We start from the raw sequence: 19,378 nt of genomic DNA, 5'->3' as shown, positions 1-19,378 counted from the left end.
CAGTCAGTGAGGTTCTTTCGGGCGGTGCCTGACCTAAGCTGTGACACCGAAGAAGCTGCTGTTTTCTACTGCTAGGAAAGGGGAAGGGGTGGGTGGCACAGGTGGGGTTGCAGGGAGGGGCCGGCGACCTCAGTTCCTCCTTGCTCACTACCTCCATGACTGCATCATTGAGGTCTCTGGGCCAGGACCACCCCTCAAATCCTGCACAGGGGTGTCGTGAAAGTGACAGGGTGCACCTCCCTTGTTATAAAGTTGAAACCCCATTGGAGTGACCACGCAGGGCAGCCTGAAGGGTAAGAGTTGTCCCAAGAGAGCCCATGTGCCCTAAAACTCCCGCAAGGGTCTGTGGAGCTGCAGGTGCATGTGTGTGTGGTCTATCCAACACCTGGGGCCAGCCCTCCCTCCTCCTCTCCTTAGCATGGGCCTCCCTAGGAACAGGTTTCTTATTGGCAGTGGCAGAGTAGGGAGAGAGAGAGCGAGAGCGAGAGCGAGCGAGCTTGCAGGTGGCTTTCTTTGTGGACATCCACAGGAGAGCACACCCCGGTTGCAGAAGGGAGGTTCGGCCCCTGTCTTGTAGCTATTCCAAGGGGACTGTGTGGAGAGGGCTGGTACTGGAGCTGTGTGGAATATTCGGCTGCCACCAACTGTGGGCTGTGTTTCCTTACCTGTAAGATGGGATCTCCCGTCTCCCTGGGATGGGCATCAGGCCGGAAGGGAGGACAGCACAGCACGAGGCACACAGGCAGTTTCCTCCTCCTCTTCGCTGACCCCTCCCTCCATCCCTCCATTCCTCCCTCTGTTCTTTCGTTTCTTTCAGCAGCCCCGTGGTTTATGCTATAAAGTACTCGATAGTGGGGACCCAGATCCCAGGTCATCAAAGACCCAAATGCTGCCACCCTTCCCTCCTTCAAAGCCCGCTCATGGGCTGAGCTCAGGCCACTGGGGTCCCCGTGTCTTCACCCACCCAGAGGGGCTGTTAACGGACTCCGAAGCAGCTCTGTCCACGTGGGCCTGTCACTTCTGGGGTTTCCACCACGACCGCAAAGCCCACCCCAGGAGGACAGTGGGTGTGCAGAGTCCTGCCCGGGAGCTGTTTGTGCCCACCGTTTAGAAACATCTGTCCTGATGTTTTCCAGAGCACAGACAGGAAGAGAGCAAGGTGGCTCTTCCTCTGATGAGGTCCCTGTAGCACGTCTGTAATTGGAAAGCAGAACAGTCCGCCTTGCTTCCTCATTTCGCCGTGAACATCTCATTTGAAGGAGAGAGTGACGTTATTGTGGCCAGGGTTGCATTGTGTGCAGACAGGTGTGCCGTCGGCGGAAGTCCTGTAGGTGAGAGACGGCACAGCCTTCTGGGAACTCGCGGCCAAGAGCTGTGCTGTTTTCTTGTCAACAAAAGCCTGGTTGCTGGGAGTCTTTTCTCAGTGAATCTTTGTGTCCATTGTCACGTTGAAGACCTCGAAGTTGGTGCCCCGAGGTTCATGGATGGGGATGGGAAGGGGGCGGGCAAGGTAGGTGGGCAAATTTCAGAAATCGTGTCCTGAAGCACCTGTTCTGCCCGGCCCTGGACTAAGTGATGAATGAGACGTGGCCCTTGCCTTTGAGGGCCTCGCGGTCCGCCGAAGCCGATTGACACGTGACGTAATTGTCATCAGAGTGGTGACTGTCACCAGGAGCACAGGAATTGATAGTGTGGGGCTACAGAGGGTGGAGTGGGATGTGGCCCGGGAAGTCTTTGCTGAAAAGAAAGGGAGAAAGGCGGTTAGGAGGTAGGAGGAAGAGCTTTTTTTTTTTTTTTTTTTTTTTTTTTTTGACAGGCAGAGTGGACAGTGAGAGAGAGAGACAGAGAGAGAAAGGTCTTCCTTTTGCCGTTGGTTCACCCTCCAATGGCCGCCGCTGCAGCCGGCGCACCGCGCTGATCCGATGGCAGGAGCCAGGATCCAGGTGCTTTTCCTGGTCTCCCATGGGGTGCAGGGCCCAAGCACCTGGGCCATCCTCCACTGCACTCCCTGGCCATAGCAGAGAGCTGGCCTGGAAGAGGGGCAACCGGGACAGAATCCGGCGCCCCGACCGGGACTAGAACCCAGTGTGCCGGCGCCACAAGGTGAAGGATTAGCCTATTGAGCCACAGCGCCAGCTCGGAAGAGCTTTCTAAAGATTTATTTATCTATTTGAAAGGCAAAGTGACGGGGAGAGAGAGAGAGAGAGAGACAGAGATTCTCCATCAGCTGGTTCGCTCCCCAAATGGCTGGGGCTGGGCCACGCCAAAGCCACAGCTCCATTGTGGTCTCCCACATGTATGTCAGGGGCCCAAGCACTTGGGCCATCTTCTGCTGCTGTGCCAAGTGTATTAGCAAACAGCTGGATGGGAAGTGCAACAGCTAGGACTTGAACCAATCTGCCAATATAGGGTACCAGCATTGTAAGTGGCGGCTTCACCTGCACCCCTATGCTGGCCCCTAGAAGGAGGAGCTTCTGTGATGACCAGAAGAGGCTTTTAAAAGCACCAGAGCCACCAATAACATCTTCTCATTACGTTGTGCTGAGCCATGTGCTGAATGCGTGAACACACACGGTCTCACTGCGTCCTCCAGCTTCCTGCATAAAACCCTGCTGTACAGACAGAAACCCAGACAACGCTGGCTGAGACTAAACCGCGCACCAAGGTCATGGGGTAACAAGTGGGGAATCGAGATTCCCCAGGCGCGCTGGTCCCCCGTGCTCCCAACCCCACTGCTTGATGTGACTTGGACGTAGAAGACAAAGCTGGAGGGGCATGGGCTGGGGTGGGAGTGCAGCTTGCAAAGGGCTTTTCCTGCTGTGTGATGGAATCTGGACTTCTTCCTGTAGGCGGTGGGAAGCCAGCAGAGGTTTTAAAGTGGGTATTGATTCTGCTACCGATGGGAGATGGATCGGAAGAATAGCCGGTGTTGAACTAGAGCTGCGAGCTGTGACTGTCTGTTGGCTTCTTGTGCTGTCCTGTTGCCCTGCGGAAGCCCAGCTGCCCAGCATGGGCACTGGCTTCTTAAGGAAGACGGGCTTCCCAACCCTGGGGAAAGGAAGCCTTTTGCTTTTCTTTATCCTTTTATTATTTTTTTTTGAGCTTGGTTATGCGATTTACTTTTTTGCTATAATGCTCACATAGACATGTGCGTTGGAAAAATAATAAGCGGTGTGAGGTGAGGAATGACAGCAGAAGTCTCCTCGTAAGCCCTGCTTCACCCTCTTGGTGTAACCACCATTAAAAATTTCCTATAGAGCTCTCCTGACAGCTTTCTATTCATATACAAGGATATGTGTATAGACTGCAGGCTTCTTTTTTAATTTTAAATTTTATCTATTTTTGACCAGTTAATACATGCACATAGCTCAGCACTTGCCAGAGTTTCACAGGGAGAACTCTCTCTCCCATGGCTGCCCGCAGCCACTCTCTCCCCTGCAGGTGACTGCTCTGTGTGTGCACACATGGTTTATGCATGCAAACTGACACTCCCACGTGTGATTTCTCTTTTTCGTTTAAGCCCAAAAGTTACTTGGCATGCCGTATATCCCGTTCTACTTCTTGTTCTTTTTTCTTCATGATAATTTAAAAAATTTTATTTATTGGAGAAAGAGACAGGGACAGAGAGGGAGAGAGAGAGAGAGAGAGCTCACCCATCTGCTGGTTTATACCCCAAATGCCTGCAGCAACCAGGGCTGGGCCAGAATGGAACTGGGTGCCTGACTTTCACGTGGGTGGCAGGGACCCAATTACTTGATCACCTGTTGCCTCCCAGGCTGTGTGTTAGCTGGAAGAGGGAACCTAAAGCAGAGCCCAAACTGGAACCCAGGCGGTCTGATAGGGCTGTGGGCATCCCAAGCAGCGTCTTAACTACTGGACCAAAGGCTCATCTTGTGAGAATAATTTTTAAAGCCCCATTATTTAAGAGAGTGCTTATTAAGTTCCACAACTCCCCCAATGCTTCCTGTGCATTATCCCATTTAATCCCAGGAGGCAGGCGCCCTTGTGTTCCCCATTTCATAGGGAGGAAGCTGAGGCACAGAGAAGTCACGAAGTCAGGAAGTCAGCCCTGACCTTGTGCTGGGACTGAAGGAGAGCAGGGGAGGGGACGCGAGTCGGGACTGCTGCCGCTGGCCCCTGTGCCTCCCAGCCAGTGCAGGAGCGCTTCCCCGTTCCCTCCCACGGTGGAGACCGAGGCTGTGACTGACGCCCTCCTCCAGCACCGCACTTCTGCAGAGACATCTCTGGGTGCACATCCTGCGGTGTTGAAGCAAGTGGGTCTGCAGAGTGGGCTGCTGGCAGCGGACCTGCTGCTCATGGGGTCGCATTCTCCGCATGTGGGCAGAGCTGGCCTGACTGCGCTCCAGACCGCCTCGCTCCCCCAGACGGCGCAGGGAAGTGTCCAGCCCACGCCCGCCCGCACCCGCCCGGGGCATCACCAGATCTGAAGGCTGAAAAAGGAGCTCCTTTGTATCTGCATGCATTATGGGTGTTTATTGGACATTTATGTTTCTTTTAGGAACTGGTTTTCTTTCTTTCTTTTTTTTTTTTTTTGGTGTGTGTGTGTCCCTTGGACATTTTCCATTTCAGCTTTGTCTTTTTCCTAGAAATATATAAGAGCTCTCTGAGTACTAAAGAAATGTGCTGCAAATATTTCTCCAGTTTATTGTTTATATTTGTAATATTTTCACCATATAGAGGACTTTAATTTTTACATAGTTGGACCTATTAATCTTTTCTTTATGGCTTTCAGGTTTCATGTTTGCCTTTTTCTCTCTACAATTATATTTATTTTAATGACTATTTCTTTTCTCAGCCTTTTTATGGCTTTAATTTTTAAATTTAGCTCTAACCCATGTGGAATTTATTTTGGGTAGGGGTGATACAGCGGTCCAGCTTAATGTTTGGCTTTGCAGTAGTCTTTTTAGATTTCCTGGCACCCAGGCTTTCATGCCATTGCGGTGATCACTAGAATGAGGCTGTAGGGACAGTGTCGTGGTGTAACGAGTTAAGCCACCACCCGCAGCACCGGCATCCCAATGGGCACCGATTCAAGTCCTGTCTGCTCCGTTTCCAATCCAGCTCCCTGCTAATGCACTGGGAAAGCAGCAGAAGATGGCCCAAGTCCTTGGGCTCCTGCACCCACATGGGAGACCCGGATGAAGCTCCTGGCTCCCAGCTTCAGCCTGGCCCAGCCCCAGCTGTTGCGGCCATTTGGAGGGTGAACCAGTAGATAGAGGACCCCTCTCCCTCTGTAACTCTGCCTTTGAAATAAATAAGAGAGAGAGAGAGAGAGAAAGAGAGAGAGAGAGAGAGAAAGAGAGAGAGGCTGGAGTCTGGGGAGAGTTCTCACAGTGGGGAGAACCTTGACTCACAGAGGCTGCTTTGCCCCAGGGCACCAGCCCTTCTGTGCTAGTCCCACTGGGAGCATGGGTCTAGCGTAGGCTGCATGTCTGTGCCAGACCCCCTAAGCCAAGCACAGAGACCCCACACCTTTGCACCTCCAGGTTCCTGGTGCTCTGGCAGCATGGGGATTGCTAGATTGTGTGGGATGAGCTCCTGGGGCTCCCACTCTGCTCTGCGTTGATGCAGGTGACGGCGGGGCCTCCAGCACGTCCCCTCCTCTCACCGAGCTGCACCTTCCCCATCACGATGCCCACCCTCAGCAACTGTTTCAAGACGTTTCTAGACTCAAGGGATACTGACCGTGACTGCACTCAGTAAACCCTGGTGGGCATCGCAGATGGGAAGTTGAAACTGGGGGCTCCAGCTTTGCTCTTAGGGGACCATCTCAGATGCATCCAACATCGTAGTGGCTTAAAGGCAGGACAGTCTTCTTACAGAGTTTTCCTCTATTCAGAAAAGTAATTACCACTGTAACAATTACACGTTATCTGCTTGCGGGACATAGGGGTTTTCTTTTCTTTTTTTTTTTTCTTTCTTCATTTTTGATGAGAAAAGACAACTTCTAAACACCTTTTTCCAAATGAGCTCTTGCACAGAATGGTGCTCACCACTGTCTCCAAAGATGGGCTGGGAACAGGAGGGTCGCGTGCAGGAGACCGGGCATGTTCAAGGCAGGGCAGGGAGTTCGCTGAGGGTTCTTTCAGGCTTTGATGGAGCCTTGGTGAGACTCAGGTCTCTTCCAGCCCTCAGTTTCCCTCTGTAGGTCAAGAAAGGGACCTCACACCAAAGAAAACTCAATGGGGAATGAGCCGGGGGAAGGGAGGACTTGAGCGCCTGTCTTTCCTTTATTTATTTATTTTCCAGATTTTTTAATTTGAGAGGCAGAGTTACAGAGACAGAAAGGTCTTCCATCCGCTGGTTCACTCTCCAAAGGGTTGCAACCGCAGGAGCTGGTCCAATCCGGAGCCAGGAGCTTCTTCTGGGTCTCCTATGTGGGTGTAGGGGCCCAAGGACTTGGGCCATCTTGTACTGCTTTCCCAGACCACAGCACAGAGCTGGATCAGAAGTGGAGCAGCCAGGATACAAAGCAGCACCCATTTGGGATGCCAGCACTACAGGCAGAGGCTTAGCCTACTTTGCCTAGCACTAGCCCAAAGTACCTACATTTTTAAGACAAAGCAGAAACCAAGATTTTTGGGTATCATTTTAAATATTGGATAAAATAATTTTAAGACATTTATACTGGCCTAGCACAGCAAGCCCATGGGGTTGGATCTGGCCTCTGGGGGTGGGTTCCGTCTCTGGGCCCCACTTTCTGACTTTTGCATTTGGCCTGTTTAACAAGAGGACTTATATAGGAATGAGCATGCATCGCCAGAGTACCACGTAAGCGGCTTTGCCTAGCTAAGCAGTTTTAATCTTATTTTCATTTTCCCAAATCATTGAAGTATCGCGTCATCATACATCCCCCCATGGCAACTCACAGCTGCCTTTGAGGACAGGTGAGATGGAAAATGTAGAGTGTTTTCATGCATCCTCACGTCACAAGAAAGCTTTGCAGGCTTCGCAGTCTTACACTCCTGTCAATGGTCTTATTTTAAATCCTTTTGTTTAGGTGTGATTGACATGCAGAACGTCGCTTGTATTTATCATATGCAACTCGGTCAGTTTGGGAATGGGTATACTTCTGTGAAACCTTCACTGCAGTCCATGCCGTAAACACCTCCATCACCTCCAAAAGCTTCCTCCCCCCCTTCATTATTATTGTTATTATTTTGTGGTAAGAACGCTCACCGTAAGATCTACCCTCTCAGCAAACTGTTGAGTATAGTAGAACTACGCTGTGCAGGTCTCTGGTACCCGCTCGGCTTGCGCAGCTGAAACCTTGTAATCTTGGGCCAACAGCTCCTCCTTTGTCTCCCGCTCCAGTCTCTGGTATCCACTGCTCTGCTCTTTGCATCCGTGAGTTTACTGTTTGGGAGTCCTCATATGAGGAGGATCACGTGGTGTTTGTCTTTCTGTGTCTGGCTTATTTCCCTTAGCATTACGTACTGCGTCTTCATTGCATTGTCCCGTGTGGCAGGATTTCCTTCATTTTGTTTAGGCTCCATAACATTGCGTTGTATGTACAATCCACATTTTATTTTTAATTAATTTATTTATTTGAAAGGCAGAGTTAAAAGAGAAGTGAGGCAGAGAGAGGGAGTGCAAGAGAGCAAGAAGAGAGAGAGAGGTCTTCCATCCGCTGGTTCACTCCCCAAATGGCCTCAATGGCTGGAGCTGAGCCAATCTGATGCCAGGAGCCAGGATCTTCCTCCAGGTCTTCCATGCGGGTGCAGGGGCCCAACACATAGCAGAGAGCTGTATCGGAAATGGAGCAGCTGGGACTCGAACCTGTGCCTGCATGGGAGGCCAGTACCGAACGTGGTGGCTTTACCTGCTGTGCCGCAGCACCGGCCCCAACAAACCGCATTTTCTGCATCCATTTATTTCTCACTGGATGCCTCGGTTGCTTGTGCATCCTGCTGTTATATGGATGTGCAGGTATCTTTTGAGGTCCTGACTTCATTTACCCAGAAGTGGGGTAACACCTCACACCTGCTAGGATAGTTATTATTGAGAGAAAGTCAACAGGTGCTGGTGAAGATATGGAGAAAAGGGAACTCCGTATACTATCGGTGGGAATGTAAATTTGTGCAGCCACCATGGAAAGCAGTGTGGGAGTTCCTAAAAAATTAAAAGTAGAACTTCTATATGATACCAGCTGATTTTTGACAAGGCTACCAGGACAATGCAATGTGGGGAAAACAGCCTTTTCAGCAAATGGTGCTGGGACAACTGGATGGCCACATACAAAAGTATGAAGTTGGAACCCCTACCTCACACCACACAAAAAATGTGTCAAAGACCTAAATGTAAGAGCTCATGCTGTAAAAACACCTGGGAAAAAGCATAGGAGTAAATTTCATGACCTTGAGTCAGGCAGCGGTTTCTTAGCTACAACAGCAAAAGCATACGTGACAAAGGAAAAAAAATAGTTGGACTATATTACAATAAAAAAATTAAAAATACAACAACAACAGTTGGCATGTGGCCATCTGGAGAGTGAACCAGCAAATGAAACATCTCCCACCCTCTCTAACTCTGACTTTCAAATAAATAAATAAATCTTAAAAAAAAAAAAGTCTTGTGCCACAAATGATGCTATCAAGAAAGTTACAGATAAGTCATAGGATGGGGCAAATATTTGTGCATCATCTTTGTCTGATAAGCCCTCACGTGCTGCCTCCCGGAGCGCGTATCAGAAGGAAGCTGGACTTGTTAGCAGAGCTGGGACTTGCACCCAAACACTTCAATATGGGATGCAGGCGTCTCAAGCAGCATATTAACCGTCTGCCCAACACCCTCCCCCCTTTAAGTTTTTTTGAAGACCCCCTTATATACAGAATAAGCAAAGGCACGCAAATAGAAAGTGGGGGCAGACATTTCATGTGGTGAAGACAATGGCTTAGGACACTTAACATTGCACACTGGAGTGCTGGGGTCTCAGTCCTGACTCCAGTCCCGACTCCAGTTTCCTGCTAACATGCTCCCTGGGAGGCAACAGCTGTGTTCCTGCTGCCTACTTTGGGAGACCTGGACTGAACTCTGAGCTCCTGGCTTTGGCCTGGCCCAGCCCTGGCTATTGCAAGCATTTGGTGAATGAACCAGAGGGTGGAAGATCACTCTCTATCTCTCCACTTTTCAAATTAAATTAATAAATACTTCTTTTTAAAGAGAAAAAAAAATGGTTGCCAGGGGATGGAGGGACGCGCGGGTCTTCTTTTAAGGGACAAAGAGGCTCAAACATTGGTTTGTGGGGATGGTGTCCCACCCTGTGACTGTGCCAAGAACCCTCCTGCGCTCTGAGCTGCACCATGTATGATTTTTAGCTAAGAAGCTGCTTCGAGAGAAAGGTTCTCATGCTGTGGTGGTCTCTGTCACGTCAGGAGACAGCACCATGAGCACGGTCCTTGAGCACCAAGGACGGCGACATTGCAGCTGAGGCATTTCCCCTGCTAAACACACCAGCCATCGGTAGCCATCAGCAAAGTCGGGCCCGTGCCAGATCCCTGTCTCTTTATTATGTCATCTGCTAATATGATCACCGCCACCACAGCCGTGTTAATTTCAGGACTGAGAGCGCAAGGGAATTTTAAGAATGTCGGCGCCTCTTCCCACAACCTGCACAGGGGAGTCCCGGCCACCTGTCCCAGCAAGGCCAAGTCCAACGTGGCCCCGGAGGATCTTGGCGTGCAGCCACCATCCGTCATGGTTGCTCCCCATTGGGGGTTTTTGGTGTGTGTGTGGTGTGTGTGTGTGTGTGGTTTTCTTTTTGGGGGTGAGTCAGGCCTCCCCTTTATAGACTTTACCCTCTGACCCCATCTCTCCTGGGGCGCTGGAACCCCAGCCATGAATGGGAATGGAAACCCCCCACCACGTTTGCCAAGTGAGAGCAATTGAGGGCGGCCAGTAGGCAGGAAGCCGGTCCCACTGCTGGCAGCCGCCTGATCTGTTCTCTCTTAACAGGCTCCTGTTGTCTTCTCTGTCACGTGACACGTTTCCTGTCCCCCTAGGGTGCGAGTGGTCGTTTAGAACTTTGTACACGAAGGTGCCTCCCTCCTCGCCTCTGCCAACTTCCCTCCCCTGGAAGGCCACCTGCGTTCTCTCCCCCTCCTCTGCACAGCATCTTACCCAGGGTCTCAAGCCCAGCCAGTTCCCCAGATTCTTGTATTTGTCTTGTTCCCTCCTTTCCTGGGCACTCCCAGGTCAGCTGTCCTTCCCATTGCTGGCCGCCAGCTCCGTGGCTTCGCCCTGGCCGCTCACTTAGCAGCTTCCTGCCCTGGTAGGAAGAGAGCTAATGGAGTCCCCCTCCACGGCCCCTGCAGGCAGCTACTGTCCAACTTGCAGGGGCTCCGCAGTGCTTGACCTGCACACAGTGCCATCATGACCCTGCAGACCAGGAAATGTTTGTTTACACCAACTCTCTGCCGCCCAGGGCAGACACCAGGCGCCGTCATTGTCCCATGTCCCTTGTCTCTTCTGTGGGTTTCGGTCCTCTCCGGCCTGCAGGCCAGGCAGCAGTCCAGTGTGGATCCGGGGAGTGTTCTCGGGGGGCCAGGCCCGTCCTCTTTTCTTGGCCATTCCGGTAACAAATATTTATCTAGCGTGTGCTTAGGGGCCAAGTGCTGCGTGCGATGCAGCGTTGTGGGGAGTAAGCCTGACTTGGTCCCTGCCATCATGTTCTTGCAGTTTAGGGAGACGGCAAATTTCAGTTATGGTAATTGATTAGACAGAGGTGTTCAGGGCACAGTGAAAGCACTGGACAGAGAGAGACCTGGCCTCCCACTGCTGCTGGGCGGCTGGGGGAGGCCAGAAAAGGCCCTGGGGATTTTTGGCTTGGTGGCCTCCTTTCTCATTAAAATAATAATAATAATAATAATAATAATAATGAAAGCTTACATTTTCCAAATGCATTTGTATAAAATCCAGGCTGGGATTCCTCATTATATGTAGTCACTATTCTAGTTGCTGTTTTCCTCTTCTGATTTTAAAGAAATTGAACGCGTGGTTCATGGGCCCCTAATGGTGTTGTGGGTCCTTGACACTGTGCCTGCTGTGCTGTGAAGCTGAAGTCAGCCCTGGAAAAGGCTTCCCCGGGGAAAAGAGAACCAAGTGAAAGTCTGAAGAATACACACGGGAGAGTGACTTCGGGAACCAGGCACAGCGCGGGTCTCTAGGCTGTGGGGACGTCTGCAAGGCTCTGTGTTCGAGAGACTGCGCAGTTGAAGAGTTTGAGTGAGATGAAGATCGGGGAGTAGGGGAGTGCGTATGAGTGAGGCTGGACATCGGGAAGGCGTCCTTCACCCTGGGGCCGTGGGAAGCATTGATTCCTGTCAAGGCAGGAAGTTAAATGGCTTTTGAGGGCATCCGTGGGGAAAGCTGGCCAGAAAACCAGGGCGCCCCCAAGTCCTCCCATTAAGTCAACACAATGAGAACCAGGTAAGAATATCATATCCGCTGGCCTGGGTGGGGACTGCGTGGGGGCCAGCGGGTTGTGTGTAGATGTGTGGGACAGTGTTTAGAGGGACAACGCCCGTGGGGAAGTGAGGGCAGAGTCAGGGGGGCGCCATGGACCTCCCAGGCGATCCCACAGAGCCGCCTGGGGCTGGGACAGCCTTTTAGACACATCACAGGTCAGGGTCTTCGCAGTTCCCCAGGAGAGGAGTGGAATCTTGGGCCAGCTGATGTGTGCGGCTGGGGTGGTTCCCACGGCGGGACTCGGCCTTCAGCTGTGGGCCTTGGGGAACTCACTCTTGGCCCCACTGGGGGATCTGGGCAGCTGAGCACATCGCAGCCATCGCGCCCCCTCCCCCAGGCACCGAGTGTCGCCGTGAGGCTTGGCCTAGAGGCCCTCCCACCCTTGCTGGTTTGACCTCCGGCTCCAGTCCAGGATTTCTCTCTGAGCCTCAATGCCCGGATCCTTGGCTTGTTTTGTATACGCCAGTGTAGACGGCTCAGGTTCCCACTGCACAGGGAGCCTCTGCAGAGCAGGTGCTCGCTGTCAGCTGTAAGTGGGTCTTTCTTCCTCCTGAGGTTGCTTTGACGGGGCTGTACCCCAAGGGGGAAGTTAGCTGTACCCAGGAGCCACTCCCAGTGGTGGCATTTCCGGCATTTTGTCCTGCCTGGGGAGGAGGTACTGAGGGTAAGCGGGGCCTGTGGCGTTAAACCACTGCGGCCCTAACTTGTCTAGTGTGTCAGCCCCCTGGGGCTTGTTCCGTGTGCAGGTGACCCACCAGTCCTTCCCTGGAGACTGGAATCGTGTGGATTTGTAGGCAGGCAGGACCGCTTCTCGGCCTTTCGGCTAAGGTCAAGTGCAGGCAAGCAGGAATTCCACGGAATGCCTTCCATCATGACCTGGAAATTTCTGGAAACCCCTTCCCCCAGGACTCAGAGTCACCTTGGGGAGCTCTGCACTTGGTACTGGGGAGTGGGCTCCACCAGAGATTGTTTGTTCTGAGATGTGGTCCCTTTAAACCCCCGGCACTGAGGGTTCCTGTGCACTGCTCTCACTTCCCAGAATGCCCTGTGCTTCCCACCAGAACCCTGCTTGGCAGACGCCACGTCCAGGCTGACCTGGGCCGCACTGGCTCCCTTTAATTCTGAAGGTGAGCTGATCATGGATCTTTACCTTTCACATCAATTTAGCCATGATGCGAATTTAGAGCTCTGTTCAGCTTTTAGGAATACAAAGTTGAAAATTTGTTCTACCCTCAAAGAGAATATAATATAGTGGGGAAAACTGACGTGCAAAAAGAAAAAAAAAAAAAAAACAAAAACTGCCACGCGGTTCTTCTTTGAAAATGCAAGTGCTGTGCTGAGCACCGGGATTCGGCAGACTTGAGGTGGGCGTGGCCTCGTGGCTCCATAGCGAGGACAGATCACGGGACACTGAGCTACGTTAGGGGGTGTGATGGTTTCGGAGCTGACTGTCCTGTGAGATTTATTTATTTATTTGAAAGTCGGAATTACAGAGAGAAAGAAGGAGAGGCAGAGAAAGAGAGAGAGAGAGGTCCTCCATCTGCTGGTTCATTCCCCAATTGGCTGCAGTGGCCGGAGTTGAGCCAATGCAAAGCCAGGAGCCAGGAGCTTCTTCCGGGTCTCTCACATGGGGGCCTTGTCAGCCATTGTCTGACTGACTGCAGACACTTCTGTTCTACCCTTAGTTTCCCCGTCAGTAAGATAGGAGTCAGTGTAACAACCCTGGGATGGGGCACTGAGTGGGGTTGCTCAGGCAGGGTCTGTCACAGCAACCAAGGACCACGTGTCAGCACCATAAGCCCCACAGAGGCTTGTCCCCAGCAGCTCGCCAGCTGGAGTTGCACCAGCTGTCACGGGACAGGGACGGGCAGCATTTAACCCGTCGCCCTGTGCTTGCCTGTGCCCCGGGGGAGCTGGGACAGAGGGGCTGCCCGGTCTTTTCTGTTCCCATGTTGCCATCTGTAAACCCGAGTCAGAGTGGCATTTTCGTTTCTGTCCCTTCAGTCCTGAGCTGTGTCTGCTTAGACAGTCACACGCGGACGAGCGGATGGACGCACAGGCCCCATCCTAGGGGCAGGTGTTGGCTGAGTGGACAGGTCTGGTTATTCCACAGGTGAAATATTCTTGGGCCCCACGCTCTCTGCCACCCCAGACCGCAGGATTTGTCTTATTTCATCTCCTCCTCCATTCTGCGGACTTCTCAGATGTTTGAGGCCTTGACTTGCATGTGTGGGCTTGGGGCTTCTGACGTCTCCTGGGTTCAAGTCCCAGGAGCCCTGATGCTGCCTTTTCCAGGTTTGGGGGTGGGGAGGTAGTGCATTCCCCGTGCATTGTCCTGTTTGCTGAGTTGCTCACACGGCTCACAGTGGGCCACCGGCCATATTTTGTAAGTCACTGAATGAGTGGAAAGAAGGAACTTCTTAAAACAATGGGAGATGTTGGTGTTGTGGTGCAGCAGGTTAAGCCGCCACCTGCAACATCACCGTCCTCTATCAGAGTGCTGGGTTGAGGTCCAGCTGCTCTGCTTTTAACCCAGTTCCCTGCTAATGCACCTGGGAAGGCAGTGGAAGATGAACCAAGTGCTTGGGCCACTGTACCCATGTGGGAGACCCGGATGGAGTTCTAGGCTCCTGTCTTTGGCCTGGCCCAACCCTGGCTGTTGTAGCCATTTGGGGAGTGAACCAGTGGATGGAAGACCTCTCTCTATCTCCCTCCTTCCCCCTCTCCCTCACTCCTTCTCCCACTCCCTCACTCTGCCTTTTAAAGAAATCACTCAGTCAAGTCATTTGTAAAAGAAAAATAAAAAGTAGTGGGTACAAGCTTGTTCTTCCTGTTTTTTAATTTGAAAGGAGGGGAGGAAGAGAGAGATTGAGTTTCCATCCATTGGCTCACTCCCCAGATGCCCACGAAGGCCAGGCCAAAACCAGGAGCCTAGTACCCCAACTGGGTCTCCCATGTGAGTAGCAGAGACCCACTTACTTGAGCCATGACCTGCTGCCTCCCATCAGGAAGCTGGGTCAGAAGCAGTGGGGGGACTTGCACCCAGGAACTCCAATGTGGGAAATGAGGTCCCAAACAACTTCTTTTTTTTTTTTTTTTTTGACAGGCAGAGTGGATAGTGAGAGAGAGAGACAGAGAGAAAGGTCTTCCTTTTTGCCATTGGTTCACCCTCCAATGGCCGCCGCTGCTGGCGAGCTGCGGCCGGCACACTGCGCTGATCCGAAGGCAGGAGCCAGGTGCTTCTCCTGGTCTCCCATGCGGGTGCAGGGCCCAAGCACTTGGGCCATCCTCCACTGCCTTCCCGGGCCACAGCAGAGAGCTGGCCTGGAAGAGGGGCAATCGGGAAAGAATCCGGCGCCCCGACCGGGACTAGAACCCGGTGTGCTGGCGCCACTAGGTGGAGGATTAGCTTATTGAGCCGCGGCGCTGGCCCCAAGCAACTTCTTAACCACTGTGCCAAATGCCTGCCTGTGGCATCCTCCTCCCATGGAAGGAGCCCCTTGGGGCCTTGGAGGCTGCCCTGCGGCTTCCGGGCAGATTGTGCTGTGTGATACAGGGTCTTGCCCTAAACTCAGGTTACAGAAGCAGCGTGTTCTGAACCTAATTCATATAAAATTCAAAAACATAACTGCAATCCCATCATCCAGGAAGTGTGCCTGTTCTTTTCTCAGCTGTTCAAGTCTCTTCCAGTGGGTCTCTAACTCATGGCAATACGGAGCAGCTCAGCTTTAACGTCCCCCCGCCCCGCTGTTCCTCATTACTGGGATTGAAACCAGAGCCAGAGTGCACTGGGGTGGGCAGTGGTGGTAGAGACCCCGGAGGGTCCCCGAGGACTGCTGTCATCGGAGTCCTGTCCCCAAATCTGCTTCTGGTACCGGCCGGGTGCACGCCAACAAAGCTCGTGGGTGACCCAGTGCCTATTCCTTCATGGTCTCCGGGGTTGAAGACATAGCATGGAGACAGGACAGAAAGCTCAGGGCCTGTTAGTGTGGTCGCCATGCAGTGCAGGGACGTGGGAGCTGCAGGTGCCGGCTTTTCCGGTGGCGCTTGGTTCCTACGGGGTTTTCCTGATGCAGGCGGCAGATCCCGCACATCCACAGCCCCCACGGCCCTGAGCAGAGCAGGGGGAGCAGAGGCTCGGGGGGCAGCCAGGCCTGTCTGAGCTGCGGCCTCACGAGGAGCTCTGCCCCTGCTTGCCTAGCACACCTGTGCTTCCCTCCCCGTGGTGCCCACGGTGGCTGGGAGTGCTCCGGCCAGCGTTAGGCTTCCTGGTGCTCCTCCACAGTGATGTTGCACAATTTCTCCACACACGCGGGGGAGGGGGGGCACCCCACATCTGAGACACAAGGGGGGGCACAGCAGGCCCCAGTGCTGCCTCCTGTGCCCACTGCAGAGTATCCCTTACCCACCACTGTCTCCCAGCATCCTCCTTAACCCAGCTCTTTGGAAAGTGACCTCTGGGCAGTTGGAGAAGTGGCCCTGTGCTTGAGTGGTCCTGGCTCTAAGTGGCCTCTGGAGAAGTCCCTCCCACCATGGGACCTCAGTTGTCCCAGCTGGAAGAAGCAGCAAGCTCTACCTCCTCTGTACCCCACTGCCCCCAGGCGTTAATTCTCTCTTCCTCTTGGGGTGAACTTTGAAGGAACCAGTGAGGAGCACAGGCCGCTGCAGGGGCTGGAATGGAAACCCTGGGGAGTGTGGGAAATCATCCACGCTGACCCGACAGTGCAGGTGAGGAGTTGGGGTGCGGGTGCCCCAGGTCACGGGTGACGACAGCCAGCCCCTCCAGGACGCTTCCGTGTGAAGCACCTGCTGGTGAGTGCGCTCCCAACCGGAAAGTTCGGAACCACTGCCATCAGTCCCGGTCAACAGGCCACACAGCCCGCTCCCAGCCAGACTCGCTTGTCCACACCGCTGCTACTTTAGCATGTCCCAGGCTACCTGGAGTCCGAGTCCCACCCTCACCATTCTGCTCTGCTGGGAAACCAGAACCACCCCGCACCTCCCCCCCAACCCCCCAGACCAACAACCAGTACTGGCAAGGGTGAGGCTCCTGCACCTGATTACCCAGGGAGGCCGGCAGCGCCAGGCCAGGGCCACTGTATCTTACCTGCATTTATTTTGTAACACAGAGACAGTGATGTATGACCCGGATTCAGAATTTTCCGAAAGGAGGAGGGAGGGAGGGCGAGTGAGTGAGAGAGAGAAGAATCATAGATAGAGAAGCAGCGAGATTCTCAGAGCCAGACCTCAGCTGCCTTTGAACTTGACCTCCTGGTTGCAGACACCCTGCCAGCTTCCCGTCTTGAGGAAGTTGGTTCTCAGCACACATGGTTTCCCGGGGACCCCTGTGTTCCGAGGGAACCCAGGGCATGTCCTCACAGCCCTGCTCCAGTTCTGTTCCCAGTCGGGGTGTTTCTGTGGCCAGAAGGTCACGGCTGCAGGGAGGAGCCGTTCCCTGGTTAGCTTCAATTTGCGACGGGCTGTTCCCTGGGAGCAGTTGCTGTAACAACATTTACTTTGTACAGTGGCCAAGAGAGTGAGAGAGAGAGAGAGAGGGAGAGGGAAAGAACATGAGACTACCCCATTCCAAAATGTTTCTGACAGAATCTGGCACTCCTGGTTCTAGTCAAAATACTAAAGTTTGGAACAAATTAACATTCCACAGCCCTAGCAGGGAGGGCGAGCTCAGCCGAGACGCCTCGGGTTCACGACAACAGAAATAGCTTTTCCCGGGGAAGACGCGTTCTGCTAACAAGGTCACTTTTGTTTTGCTTCCTCTGCCATCTGGCTGAGCGGCACCAGGGGCTGGCTCCAGTACCGGCTCGTTCTGCAGAGGGTGGATGGCAGCCGGGTGGCGCTGCAGAAGCCGTCTCCGCCTCCTGGCACCGGGCGCGGGCACAGTTACCTTCAGACGGCCCCAGCGAGTACGAGGGCAGATGGAGCCCTGGTCTCACCCAGCCCGACTCTGCTCGGCACGACGAGCGTACAGAAGGCGCGACACCAGCAGAGAGCAACAAGCAGGTGGTGTTCAGAGAGGGAAGTGACAGAACGAGGAAGCCATCTCCGTCTTGCAGAACATTCCAGAACTCCACTGTCTCTGGAGGGATGCAAGCTGAGTTCCAGAAGAACAAAGAAGCGGGAATGTTGTCTTTGTTTCTCTTCCTCCTCCTCCTCTTCATTCCCCTCCACTTCCAAGGCCCAGCCTTGGGGACGTTCAGTAAGCTGCCTTGGCCCCGGCATCCTCATCTGTAGGATGGGAGTCACTTGTGCTGTGACTATAGCTGTGCTGTGGGGATGGAGACGGCGAATGTCGTCACCCAGGCCCCGGCCGGGGGTCTCGAGAGAGAATCCACTGGAATTCCGAGCTGTGTTCTAAGAAGACTTTCGGGTAGAAAGCCTGGTAGGGTCCTGCCCTGCCTCCTGAGACACCTGCCCGTACTGTAGCCGCTTTGCCTCTTAGAGCTGCGATTTGAACGCTGGTGCTGTGGTTTCAAAGGTGGTGATGCTTTCGGTGTTACACAAGGGCTTGCGCCAGCAGCTTCAGTTTCTCACCCTCCACCTTCCGCCACGTGTGGGTGAGCGTGAAGGCCTTCGCCAGACGTGCATCCCGCAGCCTTGGACTTTTCGGCCTCCTGTGGTTTTCAGTCTTTTACATAGAATGAGGAACTGAATTTACACACGAAATGTAGTTTTGGGGGTTCATGGCCCACTGAACCACGCGCCTTGTAGGAAGAGTCTGGGTGTCTCAGTGTATCTGCAGGGGTTGGGGATGGGCAACAGAACCTTCACAAACCACACGAGCCACGGCCTGCAACACAGGCTTCCTGTGATGGGCGCCAATTTGAGTCCCGGCTGCTCCACTTTTTTTTTTTTTTTTTTTTTTTTTTTTTTACAGGCAGAGTGGACAGTGAGAGAGAGAGACAGAGAGAAAGGTCTTCCTTTGCCGTTGATTCACCCTCCAACGGCCACCGCGCTGCGGCCGGTGTACGGCGCTGATCCGAAGCCAGGAGCCAGGTGCTTCTCCTGGTCTCCCATGGGGTGCAGGGCCCAAGCACTTGGGCCATCCTCCACTGCACTCCCGGGCCACAGCAGAGAGCTGGGACAGAATCTGGCACCCCGACCGGGACTAGAACCCGGTGTGCTGGCGCCGCAAGGCGGAGGATTAGGTTAGTGAGCCGCGGCTCCGGCCTGCTCCACTTCTGATCTAGCTCCCTGTTAATGCACCTAGGAAAGCAGCAGAAGATGGGCCAAGTGCTTGGGCCCCTGCACCCACATGGGAGAACTGGAAGAAGCTCCTGGTTCCTGGCTTTGTCCTGGCCAAGCCCTGGCCATTATGGTCGTCTATAATTCTGCCTTTCGAATAAATAAAATAAAACTTAAAAAGAAGAAGAAGTACAATAGAGACTCTCCTTGAGGATTTTATTATTTGCAAAAAAAAGCAATTAAGGAATTTTTGGGTTTTTTTTTTTTTTCATTTTCTTTTTTGACAGGCAGAGTGGACAGTGAGAGAGAGAGACAGAGAGAAAGGTCTTCCTTTACCGTTGGTTCACTCTCCAATGGCTGCTGCAGCCGGTGCACTGTGGCCGGCGCACTGTGTTGATCTGAATCCTGGAGCCAGGTGCTTCTCCTGGTCTCCCATGGGGTGCAGGGCCCAAGCACTTGGGCCATCCTCCACTGCACTCCCAGGCCACAGCAGAGAGCTGGCCTGGAAGAAGAGCAACCAGGACAGAATCCGGCACTCCGACCAGGACTAGAACCCCGTGTGCCAGCGCCGCAAGGCGGAGGATTAGCCTAGTGAGCTGCGGCGGCGGCCAGGAATTTTTGTTTTCAAAGCGAATTGAATCTGATCTTTGAGGGATGGGAGGAGAGGTGAAGGGCCCCCCTGGGGCTC

The sequence above is a fragment of the Oryctolagus cuniculus genome, chromosome 21, assembly GCF_051225735.1.
Source record: "Oryctolagus cuniculus isolate XC-2025 breed Fujian yellow rabbit chromosome 21, ASM5122573v1, whole genome shotgun sequence".
Classification (NCBI taxonomy): Eukaryota; Metazoa; Chordata; class Mammalia; order Lagomorpha; family Leporidae; genus Oryctolagus; species Oryctolagus cuniculus.
The sequence above is the reverse complement of the archived record's forward strand: the minus strand, read 5'-3'. Positions refer to the sequence as shown.